Source organism: Myotis daubentonii, chromosome 14 (genome assembly GCF_963259705.1).
Source record: "Myotis daubentonii chromosome 14, mMyoDau2.1, whole genome shotgun sequence".
Classification (NCBI taxonomy): Eukaryota; Metazoa; Chordata; class Mammalia; order Chiroptera; family Vespertilionidae; genus Myotis; species Myotis daubentonii.
Genome location: NC_081853.1, coordinates 49,318,620 through 49,324,619, shown reverse-complemented (window position 1 = coordinate 49,324,619; position 6,000 = coordinate 49,318,620).

Here is a 6,000-nt window from a genome sequence, read left to right as displayed (position 1 = left end):
AATGCAGGTCAAGTCCCTGGCATAACGTTAGACTCTCAGACAGTCGGCTCAGCCTCTCCAATCCTACGTTCTGCTTGTCCTTCTAGGGTGGACTCCTAGACAATACGTAAGGCAACCAACCCACAGACTGGCTGTTTCTTGTGCATCCCCAAAACCAGCCCATGGGAAATACCCTTAAATTCTTTGCTCAGACAAGCTTTGGGAGTATAGAATATAACCTCTCCTTTATCCACTCCTTCCAGCCCGTTTTTGTACATTATATAAATAGAATTGGACAATATCTACTCTATTATCTGGCTTCTTTCACTAAAAATAATGTCCATGAGATTCATCTGTTGTAGTTGTACCTGTAGATTGTTCATTCTCATTGCATGAATATACCACATTTGGTTGATCCATTGTAGTGTGGATGAGCATGTGGGTAGTTTCTAGTTTTGGGCTGTTATGAGTTGTAGGGAATATTTGTGACAGTGCCTAGATAAATATGTATTTTTGGAATACATTGATGGCATAATCCACAGGATGGATGGATGTTCAGCTTTAGTAGACACTGCGAACCTATTTTCCAAAGCGGTGGCATCATTTTACATTCTCACCAGCAGGGTATGAGCGTTTCAGTCTCTCTCCAGACTCCCCTATAGTTTGTGTTTTGCATCTTTTTAATTTTAGCTATTTTGTGTGCTTTGTAGTGGTATCTCGCTGTGTTTTTAATTTGTATTTTTCAAATGAGTAAACAGGGGAGCATCATTTCAAATGTTTATTGGCCATTGAAGACTTTTATGCAAGAGCATGACTCAGTCACATTTGCCTTCTAAGAAATCCTCTCCAGCTTCTGGTGTGGAATAGCTGGGTGAAGAGCAAGATTCTAAGCGGAGATAAGAATTAGGGGCTCATGGCAGTGGTCCAGGCAGGATGTGACAGTTGGTTGAACTAGGGTGCTGGTAGCTGAGATGTGAATGGATTTGCTACTTTAGAGGTAATATTGACAGGACTTGGTGAAGGAATAGGTGCAGGGGCTGATAGAAGAAAGTATAAAAATTCTAACAGTAAAATTTCTGGTGAGCCCCATCCCTTTCTATCTATATTCAGGTTGCTATCATTATGTATATTTTCTTTAAGATTTTATTTTTTTTACTCTCCAAAGACTGCAAAAGCAACTTTAATTGGAAAAAAAAGAAACACACCTTATAAATGCGTGTTTAAAAAAGAAACACAATTCATTTGTATACGGTCATTGAAAATGACCTTGTTATTATTCATTTTTTATTTGGCTTCTCTTATTTTCTAGGGTTTGTAAATTTTTAGTTTTCAGATGACTCAGAAATGAAACCATGCAAGGATCTAGATAAATATTACCTTGGTGGTGAGAGAATTCTCAGAAGCGCAGAGACCTTTAGAGACTGGCTAGTGGACTAAAGTGTTTCAAGAGGTGTTTTAAAAGCTGCTCTTTCTGTGATTTATCTTCATGCCGATCTTGGGAAGGATGCAAATCCTCTGGGAATCCAAAGGACCACTGCCGGGAGCCGGTCCATCCTTGCTGTTTCAAGGGACCTGGCATATATGGCATACTGTTCTTAATATGTTTGCTCACCTTCTTGGCACTATGTGTTTTAACCAAGGTCACCTCTCTGAGAAAGGTTGTTTCCCCAGGTAGGGATTTTCCCCTGAAGTTAGGGAGGGAATAAAACCCCTTAACTAAGTGCCAGGCGGGTAATTAATCACTTTAACTACGAACAGTCATGCTTAAGCTACATAATCTTTACTCCCTGGAATGGAGATAAGAAACGCCCTAACCTTTGGAATAGAGATTGATAGGATTGGAATCAACTGGTATAAATACAGATGTAACAAGACAACAGGACACAGAACGTAGACACAGAACCTACACAGAACCTAGAGACAGAAGAACTTCGCTGGAGAGAACATGGCAAAAGATCCTGGACAGAAACTGGCCACAGAACCTAGAGACAGAACCTAGCGAGAGAACATGGCAAAAGATCCTGGACAGAAACTGGCCACAGAACCTAGAGACAGAACCTAGCGAGAGAACCTGGCTGAAGAACCTAGAGACAGAACCTAGCGAGAGAACATGGCAAAAGATCCTGGACAGAAACTGGCCACAGAACCTAGAGACAGAACCTAGCAAGAGAACATGGCAAAAGATCCTGGACAGAAACTGGCCACAGAACCTAGAGACAGAACCTAGCGAGAGAACATGGCAAAAGATCCTGGACAGAAACTGGCCACAGAACCTAGAGACAGAACCTAGCGAGAGAACCTGGCTGAAGAACCTAGAGACAGAACCTGGCTACAGAACCTGGATAGAACACAGCAAGAGAACCTGACTAGAACCTGGTGACTGAACCTGGCTAGAGAACCTGGACAGAACCTGGCTGGAGAACCTAGCAAGGGAACATGGCTACAGAACCTGGCTGGAGAACCTGGAGAACCTGGCTGGAGAACCTAGCAAGAGAACATGGACACAGAACCTGGCTGGAGATCCGAACCAGAACTTCGCTGGAGATCCTGACCAGAACTTGGCTAGAGATCCTGGCTAGGCTGCTGACCAACTGAATGCTGTCTCTGTGTCATTTCTTCTTCGCCGACTCCGTCCACACCTTTGGGGACCCCTGGACCTGCTGTGGTTGGACCCCAGCAGACCACCCAGGATCTTAAGTGCACCCACACTGAGAAACCCCTGCCCCAAAGCTGGCAGAGCTGAGAGGACCTCCTATGGCCCGAGGAGCAGTGAGGGCATGTGTGGCAAATGAGGGAGAGGACCAGCAACCTGACTCTCGGCCAAAGATCAACAGGCTACGGTCATGAGTGGCCGTCCCTTCCTTTCATATTTTTTATTCTTTTAGGTAAGTCCAAAATGATCATTTCCTATTAAGACATGAAGCTTGATCTTAGCTAGGGCAATGAACCCTATCCCAGGCTTTCAGTGGGGGAAACAGACACCTATGTGACCTTGGGCCTCCACCCCAAGACTGGTATGGCAGACAGCAACCATCGCTGGCGGCGTCCTGTCCATAGCGTTCGTGTTGGACTGGAGGATGTGGCAGGCAGCCTGGCTATGAACTTTTTCCTTGGGTCCCTTTCCTGGGGGGGGCGCCTGCTTCCCCTGAACTGACTGCCTGAGCGCTCCAGCCTGATGGGCTTCATCCGGCTCATGCAGGGTGAGCAGAGGGAAGGAGCCTTGGGAGCCTCCTTAGCTGCTCCCCGGAATGTTCCTGAGTCATGTTGCATTTTCCGTGGCTTAGGTCTCACAGGAGTCCCTGGTGTCTGTTCACAGAGCAGCATCATTTTTATGTCCCTGGAACACATTTTTTCCCATTGACCTGGTTTCTTATGGGCGAGTCCCATGATGCAATGACATCTGTCTCTAACACCCTTAAAGGCGGACTTTTTCATTGAGAACTGGAAATGGTACAGTGAGTTCCCACACTTGCATTCTCTCAGAATTTCCTGTTTGATCCAGATGGTTTCCTCTAACAATTTCCCAAATGTGAAGAGAAGTCAGATGTCCTCTGATGACATTTGTTCCCTAAATGAATCAGTGTCCTCTAGTTGTGTCCCTTTTTTTTAAAAAAAATATATTTTTATTGATTTCAAAGAGAAAGGGAGACCGAGAGAGAGATAGAAACATCAATGATGAGAGAGAATCCTTGGTCAGCTATTTCCTGCACATCCCCCATCGGGGATTGAGCCCACAACTCGGGCATGTGCCCTAATTGGAATCAAATCATGACCGCCTGGTTTATAGGTCGATGCTCAACCATTGAATCACATCATCCAGGTCATCAATCTTTTTATTACAGCCTTTAAAATTAATGTCTTGTTGCTGGGTTTATCACTGTGAGGTTTCTTAGAGAGTCGCTTCATCTGATTCATTTTTGACATGGGTACAAAGAGATTATTGTGAGAGTAAATAAGACAATTCACATACAGCCAGTCATACAGAGCTTAGTACATAATAGATGCTCTGTAGCTGAGGTTCTAAGAACCAAGGTGATGCCTTCTTGAAGTTCAAGGTGTAGGAGGTGCCATCTTTTGGGACCAAGTCTTCTGTCACTGTGTGTCATTTACTTTCATTTATTTTTCTAGAGAAAACATTCTTTAAACCATATCTAGGCTGTCTTCAATACCAACCATTTCCATTTGCACTCTCCCCGTTCTGTTTCCCTAAAGACTAAGATACATACTGTCGGTTCCTGCGTGATGTGTCGGTGAGCACCTTGTTCTGCAGTGGAGAGCCCTAGAGAGCCGGGGCACAAAGTTCCGGGGACAGAAAGGAATCAAGTAAACCTGCCCCTTCTTTTAAACAGAAGTTATCATGCTGCCAAGGGCTGTGGAATTACTGAATGATCAGTTTTGCCTTTTTAAATAAATGTGTTTTTAAATGCTTTCCCTAAAATAGCTTTAAAAAATCTACAGTTTCTACCTTTTCTGAAGCTTTGGGGCAGTTTGAGGGAGTTTTGTCCAATTTTCTTATAGCTAAAATGCTGAAAGAAATAACATTATTAAAAGTGAACCAGAACAAAGTTAGGATTTTTAAAAAAATGTGTTTTTATTGATTTTTAGAGAGAGAGGAAGGGACAGAGATAGAGAGATGTAAACATCTCAATCAACTGAGGAACCCCAGGCATGTGCCCTGACCAGGAATGGAATTGGGGACCTCTTGGTTAAGGGTCTATGCTTAACCACTAGGCAACACCAGCTGGGCCAAAGTTAGGAATTTTCTTTTTTTTTCATTCTTGTCCTCTTCTCTCACCCAGAAGAGACTGTTTCATTTCCCTGGATCTCATGCTCTCCACTCACTCGCAGTATAAGTGGGATGGTCTAGAGATTCATGGAGCACTTGCAAAATTCTTGAAATTTCAAACCAGGAAGGTTCCATGCGCGTGCAAAAGATAAAGAGAAGGACTATGTGCAGAAGGCCATGGCTGTGCAGCCCCAGCGAGACTGCCCTGCTTTCCTGTTGCAACCGTAGCTGTGCCTCGGTGTTCGTTGAACATGCTTATTTGGGAATTAAAAAAACACTTCGACCACTGTGTACCACTGGCACAGATCACACGATGTACCAACTTTAACTTCAAAATATCATCACGACTTTCAAATATTATAAAGCATGACATGAAAATGTCAACACTAATAGCAATAGTTTCAGATTATGTAGAAGAGGGATTTATTTCCCCCACCAGAGTATCTATCTCTCCAACCTGAACAGTAGGGCAGGCTCACACCCTCTCTCGCTGTTTCCTTGTCTAATTCCCTCTTTCCACTAACTCACAATTGTAGGCTGCCGGGATGCCAGCAGGAGTTTGATGGCTCTGTTAGTTGCTTTGGATGTTGGACTCGGGCCATCACCCAGAAATCATGGAGCCATTTCTCCCTGAAGACTCCGCTCAGAGTCTGTGAGGTCACCAGGTGCATTGTGCTCAGAGCATAGGAGGACGGCTGTGTGAGTGGGGAGGGAACGTCCTGCACTCCTGGTTTGCACTTTGTGGACCTGGCCTCGGAAAGAACTTCATGGTCTGGTGCACTGTTTGAATGTGGCTGTTAAACAGGCTCAATAAACTGATATTAATTTCTTTCTCTGATGAATAAAGAAAAGAAAATATTGGGGGGGGGAAACCCTACCCAGTGAGAGAGTCATTTGTACCACAGCCCAAACTCCCAATGAAATGAGAGTATCTTAGCTTTGCTTTCATAATATTTGCCATGGTGACATCTTAGCTTTGTGGTTATAATCTCGACTTTCTACGATACTGGATATGTCAATGACACTTGCCATTGGGAATCATAGAAGAGGTCGTTTATTACATTATTTGTGACATGAAAAAAAATTTACAATCTCATCTTTAAAAATTTTTTTAATCCTCACCTGAGGATACTTTTTCATTGGTTTTTAGAGAGAGTGAAAGGGAGAGAGAGAGAGAGAGAGAGAGAGAGAGAGAGAGAGAGAAAACCAAAGAGAGAAACATTGATGTGAGAGAG